Source organism: Callithrix jacchus, chromosome 3, assembly GCF_049354715.1.
Source record: "Callithrix jacchus isolate 240 chromosome 3, calJac240_pri, whole genome shotgun sequence".
Lineage (NCBI taxonomy): Eukaryota > Metazoa > Chordata > Mammalia > Primates > Cebidae > Callithrix > Callithrix jacchus.
The window spans coordinates 171,757,969-171,782,330 of record NC_133504.1 but is presented as its reverse complement, the minus strand read 5'-3'; the positions used below and the strand labels follow the sequence as shown (position 1 = coordinate 171,782,330).

The following is a 24,362-nucleotide window of genomic DNA, read 5'->3' as shown; positions in this document are numbered from 1 at the left end:
TGTAAATGGGCTTAATGCCCCAATCAAAAGACACAGACTCGCAAATTGGATAAAAATTCAAGACCCATTGACTTGCTGTATTCAGATATCCCATTACACGTGCAAAGGACACACATAGGCTCAAAATAAAGGGATGGAGGAAGACTTATCAAGCAAATGGAGAGTTAAAAAAAGCAGGAGTTGCAATCGTAGTCTCTTACAAAATGGACTTTAAACCTACAAAATCAAAAGAGACAAAGAAGGGCATTACATAATGGTAAAAGGATCAATGCATCGAGAAGAGCTAAGGATCCTAAATATATACACACCCAATACAGGAGCACCCAGGTACATAATGCAAGTTCTTAACCACCTAGAAAGAGAGTTACACTCCCACACAGTAATAGTGGGAGACTCTAACACTCCACTGTCAATATTAGGCAGATCAATGAGACAGAAACTTAACCAGGATATCCAGGACTTGAACTCAGATCTGGACCAAGCAGACCTAATAGACATCAACAGAAATCTCACCCCAAATCCACAGAATATACATTCTTCTCAGCACCGCATTGCACCTAATCTAAAATTGACCACATAATTGGAAGTAAATCACTCCTCAGCAAATGCAAAAGAACGGAAATCATAACAAACAGTCTCTCAGACAACAGGGCAATCAAATTAGAACTCAGAATCAAGAAGCTAACTTAGAACCACACAACTTCATGGAAGCTGAATGACTGGCTCCTGAATGTTGGCTAGATAAACAATGAAATGAAGGCAGAAATAAAGATATTCGTTGAAACCAATGAGAATGAAGACAAAACGTACCAGAATCTCAGGGATATATTTAAAGTAGTGTGTAGGGAGAAATTTATAGCAATAAAAACCCACATGAGAAGTGAGGAAAGATCTAAAATTGACACCCTATCATCAAATTCGAAAGAGCTAGAGGAGCAAGATCAAAAAACTCAAAAGCTAGCAAAAGACAAGAAATAACTATGATCAGAGCAGAACTGAAGGAGACAGAGACACAAAAAGATCTTCAAAAAATCAATAAATCCAGGATCACTAGCCAAATTAATGAAAAAGAAAAGGGAGAAGAATCAAATAGATGCAATATAAAATGATGAAGGGGATATCACCACTGATTCCACAGGAATACAAACCACCATCAGAGATTACTACAAACAACTCTATGTGCATAAACCAGTAAACCTAAAAGAAATTGATAAATTCCTGGACACTTGCACCCCCGCCAAGCCTAAACCAGGAAGAAATTGAAACCTTGAAGGACCCATAACAAGGGCTGAAGTTGAGGCAGCAATTAATAGCCTACCAACCAAAAAAAGTCCAGGTCCAGACAGGTTCTCAGCTGAATTCTACCAGATGTACAAAGTGGAGCTGGTACCATTACTTCTGAAACTATTCCAAACCATCCAAAAAGAGGGAATCCTTCCCAAATCATTTTATGAAACTAACATCAACCTAATACCAAAACCTGACAGAGACTCAACAACAAAAAGCAACTTCTGGCCAATATCCATGATGAACAGAGATGCAAAAATCTTCAATAAAATACTGGCAAACCAACTGCAATAGCACATCAAAAAGCTTATCCATCATGATCAAGTAACCTTCATTCCAGGGATGCAAGGCTGATTCAACGTATGCAAGTCTATAAATGTAATCCACCACATAAACAGAACCAAAGACAAAAACCATATGATTAGCTCAATAGATGCGGAGAAGGCCTTCAAAAAAATTCAACACCCCTTTATGCTAAAAACTCTCAATAAACTAGATATCGAAGTAATGTGTCTCAAAACAATAACATCTATTTACAACAAACCTACAGTCAATATCATACTGAATGGGCAAAAACTGGAAGCATTTCCTTTGAAATGTGGCACTAGACAAGGATGCCCTCTCTCACCACTCCTATTCAACATAGTATTGGAAATTAGGCAAGAAAAAAAAATAAAGTGTATTCAATTAGAAAAAGAAGAAGTCAAATTGTCTCTATTTGCAGATAACATGATTGTACATTTGGAAGACCCTATCATCTCGGCCCAAAATCTTCTTAAACTGATAAGCAACTTCAGCAAAGTCTCAGGATACAAAATCATTGTGCAGAAATCACAAGCACTTCTATACACCAATAACAGACTAACAGACAGCCAAATCATGAGCAAACTCCCATTCATAATTGCTACAAAGAGAATAAAATACCTAGGAATATAATTAACAAAAGATGTAAAGGACCTCTTCAAGGAGAACTAGAAACCACTGCTCAAGGAAATAAGAGAGGAAACAAACAGATGGAGAAACATTCCATGCTCATGGATAGGAAGAATCAATATCATGAAGATGGCCATATTGCCAAAAGTAATTTATACATTAAATACTATCCCCATTAGGCTACCAAATGACCTTCTTCCCAGAACTGGAAAAAAACACCTTAAGCTTCATATGGAACCAAAAGAGAGCCCACATAGCCAAGACAATCCTATGCAAAAGGAACAAAGCCAGAGGCTTCACACTATCTGACTTCAAACTATACCTCAAGGATACAGTAATCAAAACAGCATGGTACTGGTACCAAAACAGAGATATAGACCAATGGAACAGAACAGAGGCCCTGGAGGCAATGCCACACATCTATAATCATCTGATCTTTGACAAACCTGACAGAAACAAGCAATGGGGAAAAGATTCCCTGTTTAAGAAATGGTGTTGGGAAAACTGACTAGCAGTGTTCAGAAAGCAGAAACTGGACCCCTTCCTGACACCTGACACTAAAATAAACTACAGATGGATTAAAGACTTAAACATAAGACATAACACCATAAAAACCCTAGAAGAATACCTAGGCAAAACCATTCAGGACATAGGCATAGGCAAGGACTTCATGACTAAAACACTGAAAGCGTTGGCAACAAAAGCCAAAATAGACAAATGAGATCTAACTAACTCCAGACTTTCTGTACAGCAAAAGAAACAATCATTAGAATGAACCATCAACCAACAGAATGTGAAAAAAATTTTTGCAATCTACTCATCTGATAAATGGCTAATATCCACAATCTACAAAGAACTAAAACAGAGTTACAAGAAAAAAACAAAGAAACCTGTCCAAAAGTGGGTGAAGGATATGAACAGAAACTTTTCAAAAGAAGACATATATGAGGCCAACAAAGATATGAACAAATGCTCATTATCACTGGTCATTGGAGAATTGCAAGTAAAAACCACAGTGAGATACCACTTCACGTCAGTTAGAATGGCGATCATTAAAAATCTGGAGACAACAGATGCTGGAGAGGATGTGGAGAAATAAGAACACTTTTACACTGTTGGTGGGAGTGTTTACTAGTTCAACCATTGTAGATGACAATGTGGCACTTCTTCAAGGATCTAGAAATAGAAATTCCATTTGACCCAGCAATCCATTACTGTGCATATACCCAAAGGATTATAAATCATTCTATTGTAAAGACACATGCACACATATATTCACTGAGGCACTGTTTACAATAGCAAAGACCTGGAACCAATCCAAAAGCCCATTGATGATAGACTGGATAGGGAAAATGTGGCACATGGAATACTATGTAGCCATAAAAAACTATGAGTTTGTGTCCTTTATAGGGACATGGATGAACCTGAAAACCATCATTCTCAGCAAATTGACACAAGAACAGGAAATCAAATACTGCATGTTCTCACTCATAGGTGGGTGTTGAACAATGAAAACACATGGACACAGAGAGGGGAGCATCACACACTGGGGTCTGTCAGAGGGAAATAGGGGAGGGACAGTGGGGGGTGGGCAGTTGGGGAGAGATAGCATGGGGAGAAATGCCAGATATAGGTGATGGGGAGGAAGACAGCAAATCACACTGCCATGTGTGTACCTATGCAACAATCTTGCATGTTCTTCACATGTACCCCAAAACCTAAAATGCAATAAAAAAATGAAAAAGAAGAAAAAAAAAGAGTACTTCAACATTTCCTTCCCTTAGATGCAAGAACATATTGTCCTGGTAAGAATTGTCTTTAGTTGACTTAATTGCCTAACTGGTTCTGACACCTTCCTTCAAACTACAGCTTTAAGTAAACAATCAGAATTCTTCAAAAGTAAAAAATATGACCTTTTCAGCTTAAAAAGAGCATAAGGACCCAAAGAGAGGATATCCTGTATTAAATAAAAAAGGCCAACTTTTATAGTGTTTTACAGTCTATCATAGCTTTGAAGAAAAAGTGTCACAAATTGCAATGTTTATTATCCCAACTTTTTGCAGCCAAGTGGAAAGATTTTATGGATTAAGAAAATTTATGTTTTTTTAAAAAAATTTATGAATCTATTTGGGCATATTTAATTGCTTATATCAAAACACTTATGCAACTGGGAGAAAAGATTTTAGTATTAGCAATGATGAAGAATTATATAATCAAATTTAAGAGAGAAAGTATTCTTTTCATTCTCAGTAAAGAATAAGTTTAATTAACACAGGGAATGTGTTCCCCCCCGCCCCGACCTTTCTCTAACAGATGACAAGAGAAAGAAGACAGAATTAGGTTGTTCCCTCTTGATGACTGTGCCGTAACAAGGGACAAAATGAGACAAGCATATTTTACAAGAATAAATAAGTGCGATTTTTCTGTGATTACTTTATATTGCTATTTTTTCCCTTATGCATGTCTAAAGCTCTTTTTGTGTGATATTTGTAAACTGGAAGTGGAGGACTTACAGCAGTTCAGGGTTTGATCTTTCAGTATGTGTTTGCATCAAGTCAAATGCCTTCACCTCATAGGTGAAAGCTTTTCCAGGGGAAAGCTCTCCCTGTGTTGTGTTTTTATTACACTATCTCAGATCATTTCAAAGTAGTTTCCAAAGTTTCAGGGAATATTGTTTTTCATATAACTTTAAAACTCCATGGTCTGACATTCAGTAATCAGCACAGAATAAAATATCAACTATAAGAAGCATGTTGCTGAGAACTTTCAGCCCACTTGAATTATTTTATTTAACATGACGTGGAGGGAAAAGGATACAGTGATTACTTGATGGATTCCGAGCCACAAACAAGGTGTTCCCTAAGGATTCATAGTCCTGATTCAAGGGAACAAAGCAAAAGAATTGCCCAGCCACTGTGTTTTTCTTAAAGTGTCTCAAGTCTACATCCAAATGAGAATAGGTCTTCATAAAGATAATGGTAAAATTCAATGGACAAAGAAAACTGGCTCACCCCTATAATCCCAGCATTTTGGGAGCCGAGGTGGGCAGATCTTGAGGTCAGGAGATGGAGGCCATCCTGGATAATATGGTGAAATCTTGCCTCTACTAAAAGTACAAAAAGTTAGGTAGGTGTGGTGGCACACACCTGTAGTCCCAACTATTCAGGAGGCTGAGGCAGGACAGCAGCTTGAACCTGGGAGGCAGAGGTTGCAGTGACCAGAGATCAAGCCACTGCACTCCAGCCTGGGCAACAGAGCAAGACTCCATCTAAAAAAAAAAAAAAAAAAAAAAAGAAAGAAAAAGAAAAAAGGAGCACTGTCACATAGTCAAACATGTCACATCATGTGCCTAGCAAGAAGTGATGGCATTTGTAGCAACAATACCAAAAATATACTGTACCAGGAGTACGATGTCATAACATCGTAATATTACGTTAAAACTGCTAAATGTTTCTGTAAATCAGAAAAGGTAAAATTTCAGTAGTGTCAAACGCTTCAATCTAATAACTGAAAAAAGCATTATGTATAAAATCAAGGATTTTCAAATGCTTATTATTTCAGTCCGGTTTCTTCAGATAAACAGAATCAATAGGATATATAGAGATATAAGATTTATTACAGGAATTAGCTCAAGTAATTATAAAGACAAATAAATCTCACATTACACCATCTGAAAAGTGGAGAACTAGGAAAGCCAGTGGTATATTTCAGTCTGAGTCAGAAAGCTTGAGAACCAGGGAGCTAATGGTGTAATTCCTCGTAGAGTCTGAAGGCCCAGGAACTTTGATATTCAATGTCCCAGGAAAGGAGAGAATAGATATCCCAGCTCAAGAAGCAAGAGAGAATATGCCTTTCCTCTACCTTTTTGTTCTACTGGGCCCTCAACAGAAGAGCAGATGCCTCCCCACATTGGTGGGTACACACCAATCTTCTTTGCTCAGTCTACTGGCTCAAATGCTAATCCCTTCTGCTATGCTAAAACACCCAGAAATAATGTTTTACCAGCTATCTGGGCAACACTTACCCTGGTCAAGTTGACACATACCATTAACCGTCACACTTATTTAATGTTACTTCTGTGGGAACATACATTGATTCTATATAATTATAGATTTAGAAATCAGTTATTTTCCTGTTTTTTTTCTATTTTCAGGGATTAGTATAACTCCTACTTAACATAATGTAAAAGTTAGGCTCTATTGTCGGATGAGCTGGACCCAAATGCAAACTCCACCTCTTATTGAGTGTGATCTCAGGCAAGGAACTACCCTTCTCTACCTCATTTTATTTTCACCTTAAAAACGCAGAAAATAAAACTGCCTCCTTCTTAAGTTTGTTTTAAGGATGATGTAAGATGATGCCGATGATGTACATGCAAAGACTGGGAGCTCTATCAGCTCTTTGATTCAATGGAGCTTCTTTCCTTCCTTGGTCCCCTCCACGTCCAATCAGCCTCCTCCTGGTTGCTCTTTCTTACCCAGCCCGGACTTCATAGTTGATCATTTGAAATACTGCCTCATCAGCACTCAATGCCACTATTATATTATTATTGTCCCAGCAAAATCCTAGTGCTAGCTCACTAGTAAACCCCACCCACATTCTCGGCTTCTAAGACTCTGCAGCTAAGTGTTGAATAAATTCACACAGTTATGCATGTAGATGTTACTACAAGTATTCTCTCACACATTACCTGAGACCTCAAACCTGCCCAGTGGCATTTCTTTGTATCCTCAGCCAATGCTTGTCTTCTTCAGCAACGATCTCAAATTATGCCCTCATTCTTTAGGGTTCTTATGATGGACTGAATGTTCGTGCCCCCCTCTAATTCATATGTAAAGACGTAGTTATGATATTGGGAGATGAAGTCTTTGGGAAGTGACTAGGTCATGAAGGTGGAGTGCTCATTGATTGGATTAGACCTCTTAAAAAGAAGCCCCTGGGCCGAATGCGGTGGCTCACACCTGTATGTATGGTATTTTTTTATGGTTACTATGCTAACTAACACAGATAAGACAAGCATAGAATATTGGAGTAAGCATTTAGAAACTTGGATAAAATTGGACAGAATTATTTTATGTCTTCTGAATCTAATAAAACATAGGAGCATGTATTTTGAATGCCTTTATTTATTTATTTTCATTGTATTTTAATCAATCCACAATAGGTTGAATTTTGTAAAGTTATCTTTAACCACAGATAGACTAAGAAGCACTGCCTTAGGGCATCCAGGCTCTTTCTATATTTCTTTTGGCTTTTGTTCTTGTATGAGTAACTTCGTGAGTCTCAAGACAGCTGCTATACCTCCAAGCATAATATCCTTATTGCAAGCAGAAAAAAAAGGAGAAAAGTTAAAGGTGAAAGTAAATAGAGGTGCCTGTTGAATCCATCTCCTTTAATCAAGAAAGCAAATCTGACCTGGCATGGTGGGTTACACCTGTAATCCCAGTACTTTGGGAGGTTAAGATGGGAGGATCACTTGAGCCCAGGAGTTCAAGATCAGCCTGAGCAACACAATGAGACCTTGTCTCTACAAATAAATTTAAAAGATTAGCCAGATGTGCAAATGTGCACCTGTAGTTCCAGCTACTCAGGAGGCTGAGGTGAGAGAATCACTTGAGCTTGGGAGGTCAAGACCAGTCTGGAAAACATAGCAAGTCATCGTCTCTACAAATAATAATTTAAAAAATTAGCCAGAATTGGTCGCGGATCAGTAGTCCCAGTTATTTGGGAGGCTCAGGTGGAAGAATTGCTTGAGTGTTGGAGGCTGCAGTGAACTGTGATCACACCACTGCACTCCAACCTGGGCAACAGAGCCAGACTCCATCTCAGAAAAGCATAGACTTTCTGGAAAGCTCATACTAGAGACTTCTGCTTCTATTATGTCTTAATTCATTTCTGCTGCTATAACAAAATGTCACAGACTGGGTAATTCATAGATAACAGAAATTTCTTTCTTATGGTTCTGGAGGCTGAGAAGTCTAAGATCAAGGTGCCAGAGGTTCAGTGTCTGGTGAGTCCTTGCCCTCTGCTTCCAGGATGGCACCTTGTTGCTGCATCCTCACACAGCAGAAGGGCACAAAGGCATAAACGTACTCCCTTAATACCTTTGTCACAGCACTGATCCCACCTGTGAAAGAGAAGCCCTCATGACCCAATCCCCTCCCAAAGCCCCATCTCTTAACTCTTGACTTTTCATAATAAGACCAATGAGGATTCAAAAAGAGACCCATTGATGTCCCCAGAAAACTCTTTGCTCCAGCTCTGCTTGCCTCCCTGATTCCTGCTCACAACTAAATAGTTACATCCCTGTGGGATATTTAAATGCAAAACTATTTTTAAGATGGATGTTTTCTCTCACTGTAAATACAGTTTCTTGTGTGTGTTTTCATTCTTTTACTCATTTGAAAAAATTGGGACATAGCAAAAAAGAAGACAAACAGGATTTACTAGAAAGGAGGTTAAATTCCAATGTATGAATTTTGGAGGGAAACCAACATTCAGGCAGTAGTAATCTATTAGTGAGAAGGGAGAAGGGAGTTATAGATTGCAGTTGAGTAAACTTAAATGCATAATAAACTGGTTTTACATCAATCTCTTGAGAGCTTAGGTAGTATAAGTTTAGATCCTAGTTCTTTCTAAATATATGATGATAGATGATGATTGATAGATGATCAATGATAGATAGATGGATAGATAAATAGATAGCTGATAGATTGATTGATCATACTACCCTATGGAAAATCAACCAACATAGGGCTCATTTGGGAGGTCATGCATGTAGCAGCCAGTCAGCCTTTTCTTTTAATTCACTAAACCAGCAAGGGCTCCATCTCTTATATATATGCAAGGCAGTGTACTCATGGGAGTGCTTTAACATAAATTGCCACATTTAACAAAGGTAACTGTTCTAGTAGCATGGGAGATAAATTCTAAGAAAATAAATTTAGGTCATTGATTAAAGAATAAACTTCCAGGCTGGGTGCATTGGCTCACGGCTATAATCTCAGCACTTTGGGAGGATGAGGCCGGCAGATCACAAAGTCAGGAGTTTGAGACTAGCCTGTCCAACATGGTAAAACCTTGTCTCTACTAACAAAATACAAAAAAAATCAGCCAGGAGTGGTGGCACTCGCCTGTAATTTCAACTACTCGGGATGCTGATGCAGGAGAATTGCTTGAACCAGGAATGTGGAGGTTGCAGTGAGCTGAAATTGTACCACGGCACTCCAGCCTGGGTGACAGAGTGAGAATCTATCTCAAAAACAAAAGCAAAGAATAAACTTCCAATAACCAACCCATCTAAGAGTCTTCATATAAATTGAAATTATTTGGTAATTAGACATTTGTTTAGCATTTTCTTTCTTTTTTTTTTTTTTTTTTTTTGAGATGGAGTCTCACTTAGTCGCCTATGCTGGAGTGCAATGACGCAGTCTCAGCTCACCGCAGCCTCTGTCTCCTGGGTTCAAGTGATTCTCCTGCCTCAGCCTCCCAAGTAGCTGGGATTACAGGTGCCCACCACCATGCCTGCCTAATTTTTTGTATTTTTGGTAGAGACAGGGTTTCACCATGTTGGCCAGGATGGTCTCGATCTCCTGACCTGATGATCCCACCACCTCACCCTCCCAAAGTGTTGGGATTACCGGCATGAGCCACTGCGTGGCCAGCACTTTCTATCTTTTAAAGGTTTGGTCTGGAAATAAATTTTATATTGTTATTGGTTCTGTTTGAATAATAAAGGAAGCATGCAAAATATTTGGGAACTAAACCAACATCGCACCTCTACACAACTGGTACTAAAAGTCAGATTTCCTGAACTACATGTCTCACAATTTCTTGACTTTTTATAATAAGACCAGTCAGGATTCAAAAAGAGACCAATTGATGTTCCCCGACAACTCTTTGCTCCAGCCCTGCTAGCCTTCCTGTTTCCTGCTCACAACAAAGTAGTTACATCCCTGCAGGGTATTCAAATGCTAAACTATTTTTAAGACAGATGTTTTCTCTCAAGGTAAGTACAATTTGTTGTGTATGTTTTCATTCCCTCACTCATTTGAAAAAGTGAGAACACAGCAAAAAATAAGACTAACAGGATTTACTAGAAAACCAACATTTACATCAGTGATTAATAAAACGTAATTGTGAAATTTTTACCAACAAAGTAATGTTGAGTGCTTTTTTGCCTAGGTTGAGCGCTCTCTTTCTCTATCCTCTGTACTTTTTCACGAGCTATTATGTCACCTTCCTCTGCCATCAGACACTGTAATAAAAAGCCATCTCTGAGGACAGGAACAAGACCATTCATGAAGACAAAGTAGAGAGAAAGTGAGCAGACTGTGTCTATATCAGAATCTCCCTACCAGCCATCCTGAGCCCAGTGTGACAAGATCTTATTGTAAAGATCATGTAAAGTAAAAATTTGTATTAAAATATCCAACATTGAAGGGGTAGATGTTTTTGTTTTTGTCCCATTTTAAAATAGATTCAATTACTATGTAGATGATGTAATGCTCTCATATCTACACAAATTGTTTTATGATTCTTTCAAATGCTATCCCATTATTGAATATCTAATCGTTTATGCCAGTAAGCACTGTGATTCTTGAACATAATTGAGATGTACTTATTTAGTTTACCCTTTCAGCTGTCTGAATATGAAAAGGAGACAAAATAAATAAGACAACATCTGGTATGTTGGGATATTATCCACAGCCTGAATCAAAGAATGTAAGACACGTAACAGACACTTTTGTGCAATGGAAAGGGCTCTGGGCAGCACATTTGAATCCCATTTCCCAGTGGTGGATCAGTGGTGAAATCACTTAATATACTTTTTTATGTGCTTTTGTATATGTTGGCCTAAAATACTGTGAATTAGTTCCAAACATTTAAAAATTGGGATACATTTCTCAATATACCTGGGCCTCAACTGTCTTTCATGTTTACTGCCTAGGATGAACTTTATGATCCTAGGATTCCTTCTGCTCTGTGGTTTACAAAGCTTGAAAATTGATAGTTTAAAATTGAAGATGATCTTTACAACGAGATCTTGTCACATTGGGCTCAGGATGACTGGTAGGGAGAATCTGAAATAGACAAAATCTGCTTATTTTTTTCTCTACATTGTCTTCATGAATGGTCTTGTTCCTATTGACTTAATTCAGATCTTATATTTATGTGCTTTTGTATATGTTGGCCTAAAATACTGTGAATTAGTTCCAAACATTTAAAAATTGGGATACATTTCTCAATAATATAGGTTTCTAGTATCTCATGAAAAAAATTTAAAATCTGGAAAGAGTAGACTCAGATTTCTGGTACTCCACCTTTCAGATGGGACCTATACTTTACATATGAGGACAGTCTTTATTGTTCCATATTGTCTCTTGCCCCATGTTATCTGTGTGTCCTCTGCTGTCCGACGTTTTTACAACCCTAACTGTCAGGACTTTACATCTGCAGTTACTTCTTCATAGAATAACGGACCTCCAGATAGTCACCTAACCTGGCTTTATTTTCTTTTGGACAGTTATCATATCTGAAATTATGCTTTCTGTTTGTTTGTTTATATTTTTGGTGCTTGCCCCTACTAGAAAAAAACCTTTTCAGAGAGAAGAGACTTCCTCTTGTTCACCCGAGTATTGAGCTCATAAAATAATATTTGGCATATGGTAGGTATCAAATAATTATCCATTGATAATTGACTATGATTATGATTTCCTGCCCCTTTGGAATTTATATCTTCTATTTGCCAAGCAAAGTGTTTTAGGAACTATTTTATTATAGGAAAACTCAAAATATCAGCCCTCACTGTGAATATATTTAAAAACAAATGGTGTTGCTTTTCTCTCAATTATTTAGGAAACACATGATTATTGGAGAACGATTAGAAAATATGGAAACAAATATCACTCATAATCTCATTCAACTGAACTATGTATTTCAAAACGTTGACGTCCTATTTCAGTGTTTTTTCAGGAGCGATGTGCTTATATTACATGTGTCTAAACTTTTTCACATACTCTCCCTCTTCTTCAGTCATTCATACAATAAAATTTTCCTGTCTTCTCAGAGAAGCACTGGGGACAAGTGGCTCTTGACACTTCCAAGCTCACACTTGTGCCTGACAAGAAAAACAGAAAGGATTCATTTGATTGCTAAGATAATGACAACCTGATATTCATCGTTTCATTTTTTTGCCACGGGGCAGCATTCTATGGACTTATCGGTTGCTGTTGAGGAGAAAGCCCTTGCCATTGGCTCTCCCCATCAATGGTCCCAAGGCCATGTGATCTTCCTCTTGTGGTCTAAGTCAGGACCTGCTCTGCACACTCATCCATCCCCATAGAGTCCCAAAGCCTAGAGTTACAAGACGTTATGGCAGACCCCACTTAAGTTGACTTCTCCAGTTCATCTTTATCAACAATGAAGTAATAATGTAATTTACATTTCACTCAGCTGCTATAGTTATTTCTCTATAGGTTTAAAATGTCGAAGAAAGAGTGATGAGTGTTTTTTCTCACTGCAAATCCCCCAATGCTAAATAATCATTTCTGTAACCTGATTTTTCTGTAAAAGCAACTTGTTCAACCCGTGGACATCATGAGGCCCAGGACAGCTTTGAATACAAATTCATAAACTTCTTAAAATGTTCTAAGATTTTTTGGCAGTACTTTTTCCAGTTCCTCAGCTATCACTAGTGTTAATGTATTTTATGTATGGCCCAAGACAATTCTTTTTCTAACGTGGCCCAGGGAATCCACAAGACTGGACACCCCTGTATTAAAGCTTGTTTCATTACTTTGGACACCACCACGTTTGACTTGGTTCACTTCACGACAGGCTGGCCACACCACTGATGAATACTGCTTCCATCTTTAGCAGCAGATGTTGGGACATCTGCTTCCTGAGGAATTCTAAGTGTCTTGATTGCTCAGTAAGAGCAGTAATACTGTGTAGAAGGAGGATGTGGTAGTCTTTCCTTTATTCCTCATTCCACTCACACAATCAACCCAATTTAATCCATCTGAAGACTAACAGTCTCTTACAAATTATGTTTGAGCACAGATCCAGTGGCTACATAGTCATTTTCAATTAATTTTATTAATTTTAGCTTTTTTGCTAATTTCCCTGCAACTGTTGTAACCAAGCAATTTAGAAGGAACGCACCACGCTCTGAATTCCAAATTAGGAGTCCTTTATTAATTAGCCAGCGACCAAGAAACGGCTAATACTCAAATTTCTCTCAGCCCTGAGGAAGGGGCCTGATTATTTTTTATACCTTGATTTAGGTAGGGGAGGGGAGTACCTAGCCGAAGTGGAATTCTACAGAAGCAGAAAATCAGGTTAGAGGAAGGGGCTGTAGCCACAGGTGGTTTCCATACAATTACCAAGAAGAGGGGTGATCAGGTTCCTTCTGTACAATGATCAAAGGGAAACCTTTTTCTTATAATAGCAGTGGGGAGGTATGCCAAGCAGGATGGCGTACAGTGGTTACAAGTGTTAAGAACAGTACGCGTCAATGCTTCTCAGTGCTTTGTGACCCAGTTATGCACCCAAAGGGGCTGTGGTAAGGAGGAGGAAGCCAGGTTGGAGTTTACAGCTAAAATGGAGTCAGTGATGCTAGCCCAGGGTAGGTTATTACACAACTATAATCTTACTGTTACATTTATTTTTAATTCTGTTCAGGAATTTGTTTGGAAAATGAACATTATTGATACGTTGGTATTATTGATTCAGCTCTTCCTCTCACATCAAGTGATTAAACTGAAATAATCTGAGGATGAGAAACATGACTTAATCTTGCACAGCCTCAGAGTTCCTCAAAAAGGCAGCCTGGAGCTATGGGCTGATTCGTCCTTCCATTACAGGAAATGAATGATTAGAACAACAATTGGAAACAAAGCAGGTCTTCTCTGATCTAGGTAAATGTTCTCTTGGGGGAACCCCCAATGCACCCTGTATTTTCCCAATTTCACTCCTCATTACACTTTATTATCAGCACTGGTTGATTACCTTCCTTCCTGACTTGACCATCAATTTTTCAAAGGAAGAGAATTTGCCTGGCTTACTTAAACTTGGATTCCCATTGCTACCATGCCTGTAGCTTAATAAATGCTTTAGTAAATGCTGTTAAAGCTATCTGTTGAATGAAAAAATCATTGCAAGGTGGAAGTGAAAGTCTAGAAAACATGAAATGCACCAGATAAAACATGTGAGTCTAGCTTCAAAAATGACTGGAATGATATCTTTTCTGTGCTCCATGCTTCTGATAGCTCCTTCCCCTAATCTCCATCGCTCATGAGCAGAGACCATAAAAGGGACACTCTAGATGGAACAGATGCTACAATTAGGCAGTTACATGTGGGAAAAAGAAAGACAAAACCGAGCAATGTTTTAAAAACACAAAAATATTAAATGAATTTGCACATCCAGTAGTATTTTTTACAAAACCAAATTAACCAACAAATAATAAATAGTAACACATAAATAATCTAATCTAATAAAAGAGGAGGTAAATGTAGGAGACTAGGAAGCAGAAATGGGCCTAATCACAAATATTGGAATTTTAAAAATTATTAGGTGTATAAATAATGCCCTGTTCTAATAAGTTGAACTGTGCAATGAAATAAATGACTGTATCTGTCAGACAAAGCAGAGAAATGGGGAGATGGGGTGGAAGAAGCCAATATAGACTTATGAAACAGAAGACCTTAATAGATCAAACATTATGAAATACATTCAGAAAGGTTATTTCTTCCAAAAACATATGTAAGTTAATGTGATGAGTTCTTCCAAATATTAAAGAAATAATAACTTCAACGCTATATAAATTATTTCAAAGCATAAACACAGTTGGAAAGATTTTATATTGATTTTCATAAAGACAGTGCAACACTGACACGAAGACCTGACAAAGATCAATATCATTTCTGACTAATTATAATAAAATTATAAATAAAATGCTAACAAATGAAAACTTTAAATAATATTTACTCAAAAAGAGCTCATCCAAGAGATTTGAATCAAATTGGGGAGAAAACAACATCAAGAGATACCAAAAGGCTGGTTTCCAAAATTTGTCAGGCAGCTATGATTTTTCTTTTTTAAAAAGAAACCTCTTTGGCCACACTTTTTAAAACCTTAGTATTTAATGTGATGAAAAGTCCCTACTCCAAATGCTGAATCACTAAAGGTACTGCCATTAATCAGAAATAGAAGAAATATGCTTACCATCACTAATAGTATTTATAACATGTCCAGAAGTTCTAACAGTCCATTATGCTTTAAATTAAAAAGTGAGTTATATAATTTAAAAGGAAACAAAATTATCATTATTTCTAGATATGATTTGTCTACTTTGAAAACCCAAGACAATCAACTCAAGTATTATAGAAAAATGTCATTAGAAATAAATCAGTGAAATGACTTAATCAAAATAAATATATTAAATCTAATGGCTCCACTTCCCTCAGAATAGCTAACAGTAAAGACTGACTACACCAAGTGTTGGCAAGAGTATGAAGAACTCAGATTCTTATAAATTGCTGGTAGGAATGTAAACTGGCCAAAGTCACTTTAGAAAACATTTCATCAGACTTTTCAACGTCATATTTCGTTTACCAAACAACTCATACATTCTATTCCTAGATATTTGGCCAAGAAAAAGAGAACATCTGTGTCAATGCAAAGACTTGCATATGCATGTGTATAGCAATATTATTCATAATAACCAAAGTTAAGAAAAACAATGTGTCCATTAAGAAGTGAATAAATTAAATGTGATATATCCATATAATGGAATATTATTTAGTGATAAAAAGGAATGAACTGTTGATACATGTAACAACAAGGCTGGATCCTAAAATCATTATGCTGAGGAAAGTCATCAGACACAAAAAAGTACATCCTGAATGTTTAATTTATATACAACTCTAGAAATGTAAATAAATCTATAGTTAAAAATGAAGGTAGATTAGTAGTTGTCTGAGATGGGGTGTAATAAAATGAGCTGCAAAGGAACAGGAGGAACGTGGGGCAGGTGATGGGAAGGTTTGGTTTTGATGATAGTTTCATGAATGTATACACCTGTCAAAACTCATTCAATGAATGTGAATTATTGCAGTTACATTATATATTAGTTAATTTATTTTAAAAATACAATAGAGTCTTCTGGAGAAGAAAATCTAAAGATCAAGGCCACATTCACATTGTAGTATATCCTACAACTAAAATGTCTAAAGTCTTTTAACTTATCTCATCAAAATGTTTTATTGGCTCTTATTTGCTTATAGTCTCTATGCTTCATTGCAGTGATTAATTACCAAAATGTAAAGATTTAAAGATGTTGATATTCATGCAACAGCAATATGAAAGATCCTGTTTGCTTATCCCCCATTTCTCCATTATGTAGAAAGACAGATGAACAGACACACACACACACACACACACACACACACACACACACACAGAGAGAGAGAGAGAAAGAGAGAGAGAGAGAGAGAGAGAGAGAGAGAGACAGAAAGAGACAGAGATTAACTTTGCCGAAATGGCAATGCTTAACTAGAAACTGATTTTCCCTAAATTTCCTAGTTGGGGCTTTTAGAAAATGTATCGATTTGATAATAAAAAGGGGCATGCTCAGTTGACACTTACATTTTGCCCTTTATATTCTCCCTTTTTGTCTGACTAGATTAAAAGAGTGGCCTGAAAGTACAGCAGCCATCTTGTGACCAAGAAGAAGATCAAATGCTAAAGATGGTAGAGTGAAAGAGAGAAGAGATTTGGGTCAGCCCTGGAATACCGATTGTATTCTCCTTGCCACGTGAGAAAAATCAATCCTTTCGAATTTTTATGTGCAGGAATACAAGTTTCTCTGACTCCAGCATATGTTAACTGAAATCAATCACATGGTGTTGTTGCAGAAATGATACTTACAGATTAAGTCATTAAGTTTCTCATGATACAGCTGATGAAACAGGCCCGGAAAACTTTAAGTGAGTTTTCTAACAGGAAACAACCCAGAGACTCAAAGTTGAAATCCGAACTTGATTCTCAGTTCAGCACTGTTTCTACGGCTCCAGCTGCCATACTAAGTAAAGGAAAAACATGCTTACTGGTAGCCTACTCTGTGCCAGGTGCTGTGCTGGGTGATATCAGAAGGCGGAACTGTCTAAGGCCATACTCCTTTCTCATCAGGGCAGACAATCTAGATGTGGCACTAATCTTTGTCAACAATTTTGCTGGGTCAATTCCATGCTTAAAAACTTATTGATTGTTATCTGTTATTCAAAAACCTATTGGTTCTAACCTATGCTCTCTACCACATTTTCCATAAGAACCCTAACAAAACATTAATCACAGTAAAATTATTTTATTTGTATAAATTATTTTATCTCTAGATGAAGAGATACAACTTCATCAGACTCTAAAATATTAGGGTAGTTTTAAAATACAGCTTGTGAAATTAGTGAAATTGGTGTCATTACATTATGGACCACAATAATATAAGCTGGTATTATGGATAGTAAGTGATAATGTGTTTGTGTCCATATTAAGAAAACATCACTTTGGGTAGATATCACAAATGTTTGTTTGCAGGAATGTTGTTTGATTTTTCTTGAGGGAAAAATAAGGTTACAATAAGTAGAAGACAATAGGGAGGACATTCTTAGAGGGCATAAATGTCTTGGATAATCTTGGGAAAAATGCAAATAAAATAGTTTGACTGTGGTGAGTGTTTTGTTAGGGTTCTTTTGGAAAATGTGGTAGAAAGCATAGGTTAGAACCAATAGGATTGTGGATTAAATCAGTGGTCTTTAAACATTTTTGCTCACTTAGCCATTAAAAAGATTTTGGAGAAAACTTTGAATTAAAGAATGAGTAGTTCTAACTTTATTCTTTAGATAATGATCAATATATAATAAGTTTTTAAGCATTAAATTGACTCAGGAAAAATGTTGAGAAAAATAAACTTGATGTTCATAACTGGAGGAAATGAAATAGAATAGAAAAGATGAAACTAGGCTAGGCGTATGGGCTCATGCCTATCCAAGCACTTTGAGAGGCTGAGGTGGGCAGATCACTTGAAATCAGGAGTTCGAGACCACCCTAGCCAACATGGCAACCGCATCACAACACAATATAGAAATAATAGTTGGGCATGGTTGTGGGCACCTGCAATCTTAGCTACTGGGGAGGCTGAGGAACTAATCGCTTGAACCTGGGAGATGGAGGTGGCAGTAAGCTGAGATCACTCCACTGCACTCTAGCCTTGGTGACAGAGTGAGACTCCATTTCACAAAAAAAGATGAAACTATATATTATTTGAAAAGCATCTGCAACATGTATAATATATATATATATACACACACATAATTCTAAATCATAACTAAATGAGCGATAAAATATGGTAAGAATTGTCTACCACAGTATAGTGCCTGGAACACAGTAGGTGCTTAATAAGTGTAGGAATAATTCATTCACAAAGTAAATGAATATTCATGTACAAACCAAAATATTACTGCAGACTCTTTTAAGCTAGAGATATTAAGGTACCTATTATAAAACCTTCAAATGTATATAATCTATTATCTCTTTCTAGATAAAAATGTAAGTTTTAAGGATCACTGAAAACTGGTAGAGTTACCTAGGCAACCCATGAAGTAAAATTCATGAGAATTAAATTCTGATTGTAAGTATTTCCTTTACTGTCTGCCTTTTGAAAAGAGGCAACAGATATAGCATCAAAGCTTCCACTTAACAAGCAGATCAAAAAGAATAGATGACTTGCTTCTGGTATATCTAAATATCTACTTATGATTTCAGTCGCCTTTCTTTTGAGCTTTTGGTTATTTTTAGAACCACTTTTCAATAGTGACCAAATGAGTTCACAGACTGCGAACTTAGGTGAGATCTATACAAATGCAATTACTTGAGTATTTTTTTAAACTAAAAAGGACTTAAGGGTTTCTGAATGACTTAGATAATTAGATAAAATATGGCTCACCTGTGCTGTCTACTGAACCATCCATGCCAAGACATTTAGATAGTGGCCAACATTTGCTGCTCTATTTAATGTTCAGAGTAGCTATTTCAAAGGAATACTTCTTTGAAAGATAGTCAAGTTACCAGATCACCAAAACATCAGGGTAATCAGTGGAAAATGTCAATCAATCATCTAGATGTGTTGCTTGATTTACAGTAAACGTGGCTGATTCTGTTGCTTTTACTCTGGCAATATGGCATCTTGTGAGATAATGCTACTCCCAGGGAGAGATACCGAAAAGAGTGTCTGCTGGATCCCAAAGCTTCTGTTGAAAGGATAAAAATATGTTTTCCTATATGCTGAGCAACAAAGTTGACTTATTTAATGTTTCTCTTCATCTGAATTCCTTGTGCTAATACATAATATAGTTTGGCTTTAACGCTTTTGAATTTAAAAAACTCAGCTAATTCAATCAACAGACTATTTTATCCGTGTAGAATTTTTATCATCATAGGTTACTAGATAAGGACATAAGAGAACATTGCATTGCTTTTAACTAAAGTCAAAAATCACCTAGGAATTTCTGTCCATTGTAGTCATAGGGACTGGTCTTAGGCATCCAACTTCAAAACTTTTCAAAAAACATAAGATAACACATATGCTATATGTAGCACATGAGTGTATTCTCTGAGCAAAGGGAACAGATTATTTCCTGAAGAACATTTCCAGGACACAAAGTGAAAAAAAGGAGACCTCAATAGATCTAATGGCTCCCTTGACATGACTAAAATTTTTAGAGAAGTGTTCTGGAGAGAAGAAACAAAAACAGAGAGGAGAGAAAGTTCTAGAGACCTGTAGAGGGTTCCACGCAAATCTTAGGCTGCCTACTGACTACTGGATATGTGTGAGAAACTACTAAACTGAGAGAAAAAAACAGGAGAAAAAGGCAGATGAGCAATCAGTCTCCAGAACTATGGTCAGAAATAGTTTGTGTTCACACCAGCCTGAGTGGAAAGATTTTTAAGCACACAGAACATTGAATATAGATTTGAGAAGAGGATTGCATTGGTAGTGGGGCTACACTGGCCCTAAATAGCTACTCTGAACTCACCTAAGAAAGCTGAAAAGAAAGATTCAAAGGATCAGACTATTCAAGTAACTTAACTGTGTCCTAGAGCAAAACCAAAAATTATTTAAGTAAATACCAGAAAAAAGATAAATTCAACATGAAAATCTGTGTCTATAATCTATCCAAAAATTACCATATATACAAACTGTATTAAAACAGAATTTTTAATAAGAAGAAAAATTAAGCAAAATAAGTAGCTCATAAATTACAAACATGGCGTAATTAGTAAATAAGAATATTAAAACTTTATTCTTAGCTTATTTACAAAAGGTAGATAATTGCATGAGCATAAATGAAGAAAGAATAAAGATTTAAAAAACATCCAAATCAAACTTATTTTATCAGGAAATGAAAAATACAATGCCTAAAATAAGAAACACACTTTATGGAATTACCAGCATATTAGACATGCAGAAAAAAAAGATTGATCGATTTTAAGATATAGCCAAAAAACTGTTTTTTTTAAGATCCAAAGAAAATAATTGAAAAAAATCAACAAAGTGTGACAGAGATATGGAAGAATATTAACTAACCACACATATGTGTAAACTGAAATCACAGAGGGGAAAAGGATAAAGAAACAAAAATGTTTGAAAAAATAATGCTTAAAATGTTTCCAAATTTGAAAACTATAAGCCCACATATTCAAGAAGCTCAATGAGCCCAAAGCACAAGAAATAGGAAAGTAACTACATAAAGTCACATGATAATAAAACTGCTGAAAACTAGTAATCAAGAGAAAATATTTGAAAATAGCCAGGAATAGATACACTGTGAATTGAAGACAAAAAAAAAAAAAAAAAATGCATCGGCATATCATCAGAAATAATACAATCCAGAACATAGCGGAGTGACACAGAAAAGAGATAAAAAGAAAATAGAAAAAGTCAACCTAGAATTGTATGAACATCACAATGTGTTTTTTAAAATAAAGGCAAAATAAAGACTTCTTAAGAAAACAAACACTGATCACTCTTAGACCAGCATTGTAAGTAATGTTAAAGGATGTTCTAGCAAAAGGATAATGACAAAAAGAAATTTAGATCTTTGCTAAGGAATGAATAAAACCAGAAATTATTAATATGCTGATAGGTAAACATGAAATATTTTTATTCTATTTAAGAAATGGGATAAAAATAAAATAAAATTATTTAAAAATAATAATTTGCTGGGTGTGGTGGCTCACGCCTGTAATCCCAGTACTTTGAGAGGCTGTGGCCAGTAGATCACTTGAAGTCAGGAGATCCAGAACAGCCTGACCAACCTGCTGAAACCTCGTCTCTACTAAAAATACAAAAATTATCTGGGCTTGGGAGTGCCCCTGTAATCCCAGCTACTCAGGAGGCTGAGGTACAAGAATCGCTTGAACCTGGGAGGCAGAGCCAAAATTGCACCACTGCCCTCCAGCCTGGGTGACAGAGTAAGACTCCATCTCAAAAAGTAAATAAGTAAATAAAAATAATAATTGATTTTTGAGTTTATTATACACATAAAAAATATGTGACAACAAAAGCACAAAATTCAGGTGATAAAAACAGAAATATAATACTTGAATATTCTTATCCTGTGCTCGAAGTGGTATAATATTATTTGAAGGTAGACAATAATATGTCAAACATGCATACGATAAAGCATAGAACAACTGCTGAAACAAAACATAACAAACAAAATAACTAATAAACCAATAAAGCAGATACAATTCAATTAAAAAAATTCAATTCTAAAATAAGAGCCATATTAGTCTTCTATTGTGGGATCACACATGAACCCAAAACTTATCAGTGCCCACAACTGACATTTATTATCTCACACAGTTTCTGAGGGGCATAAATTGAAAAATGCCTTAGCTAGGTTGTTCTTACTCAGGGTCTCTTAGGAGGTTGCAACTAAGAAAATGTGCTTCCTTCAGCAGCACATAAACTAAAAGTGGAACAATACAGAGAAGATTGGCTGGCCTCTGTACAAGGGTGACATAAAAATTAGTGAAGCATTTCATATTTTTGGAGTAGGATAACTACAGTTAACAATAATGTATTGTACATTTCAAAATAGAAGTGAGGACTTTAAATGTTCTCAACACATACAAATGACAAATGCTTGTATTGGTAGATGTCTTAAATACCCTGACTTGATCATTACACATTCTATGCATATAATATAACATATACTTCCTAAATTTGTTCAAATACTATGGATCAATAAAAATAGAACATAATCAGTTGGTAAAAACCCCCACTTCATGATTGATAAAACTACTAGATAGCAAATTAGTAAGAATGAAGAATATTTGAAAAACAGTACAAACAAACCTGAAGTAATTAACATGTATAGAACGTTTCACCCAAAAGAGTAAATTATACATTATTTTTATGTGACATGGAATGTTTACCAAGATTAACAATATTTTGTGTCATAAAACAAGTCTCAATAAACTTAAAAGCATGTTCTCTGACCATGATGAATTTAAATTAGAAATCAATAACATTAAAATACATGAAAAATCTCTAAATATTTGGAAACTAAACAATCAATTTTCAAGTAACTTATGGTTCAAAGAAGAAATACAAAGGAAATTAGAAAATATTTTAAGCTGAATAAGATGAAAACATGACATATCAATGTGTGGTACAAAATAGTGCCTAGAAAGATATTTATAATATTATATATATATATATATATATATACACACACATATATATATATACACATATATATATATTGAAAAGTAGCAAGTTCACCATTAATATCTAGACTACCACTTTAAGAAGGAACAACCGCAAAAGACAGTAAGTTAAGCCCAAAGTAAGAAAAATAAAAAGAAATAATAAGAATAGAAGAAGAAATCAACGAGATGATAAAATAGACTATAAAAGAGGAAAGTCAATGAAACTGAAACCTGATTCTTTGAAATCAATAAAATTGAAGAGTCCTCATCAGACTTGAAAGATAATATGAAATACAAATTACCATTATCAATGTAAGAGGGACATCACCATAGAACCTATCAAGAGTTTTTAAATTGTACAGAAATGCTGTAAATAACTTTCACAAATCAAAAAAATGGGCAAATTCCTCAAAAAATAAACCAATGTTCATATTGAATTACATGCATACTGAATTTATATTAAACTACATATTCACTGTGTAATTATACATTCGATATATAATTTGAGATTCTCTATATTGACTACAAAACAAAAACTATATAGTCATCTCAATAAATGCACAAAAAGTGGGTTTTTTTTTTGTTTTTTTTGTTTTTTTTTTTTTTTTTTGAGACGGAGTTTTGCTCTTGTTACCCAGGCTGGAGTGCAATGGTGCGATCTCGGCTCACCGCAACCTCCGCCTCCTGGGTTCAGGCAATTCTCCTGCCTCCGCCTTCTGAGTAGCTGGGATTACAGGCATGCGCCACCATGCCCAGTTAATTTTTTGTATTTTTGGTAGAGACGGGGTTTCACCATGTTGACCAGGATGGTCTCGATCTGTTGACCTCGTGATCCACCCGTCTCGACCTCCCAAAGTGCTGGGAAAAAAGTGTTTTACAAAATGCAACAACTAGGCAGATAAAAATTGTCAGCACACTAGTAGGAGAATGAACAGATTAGCTTTTCCTTAAACAGATAAAGAAAATCTTTATTAAACTTGTAATTACTATGAGACATAATTATGGAAGACTGAATACTGTCCCTCTAAGATTCAGAACAAGGCAAAGATTCCCATTTTTATCACTTCTACTAATTTTTGTTTCTACAGGTCCTCAAAAGTGCAATAAATCAAGAAAAATAAATAAAAGGCACATGGATTTAAAAGGAAGAAATAAAACTACCTTTAATTACAAATGACATGATTATCAAGGTGGAAAATTCTTTTTTTTTCTTCTACTTTTTCTTTCTTTCTTTTCTTTTTTTTAATTGCATTTTAGGTTTGGGGTACATGTGAAGAACATGCAAGATAGTTGCATAGGTACACACGTGGCAATGTGGTTTGCTGCCTTCCTCCCCTTCACCTATATCTGGTATTTCTCCCCAT

At 36.0% G+C, this 24,362-nt stretch overlaps 1 non-coding gene across 1 annotated transcript; it reads left to right on the top strand.

Moving 5' to 3' along the window:
• The first annotated feature begins 22,229 nt into the window (after positions 1-22,229).
• LOC118152519 (U6 spliceosomal RNA) lies at positions 22,230-22,335 on the top strand. The gene has a single exon (XR_004741279.1). It is a non-coding gene; the product is annotated as a U6 spliceosomal RNA (small nuclear RNA).
• The last annotated feature ends 2,027 nt before the right edge of the window (positions 22,336-24,362 follow it).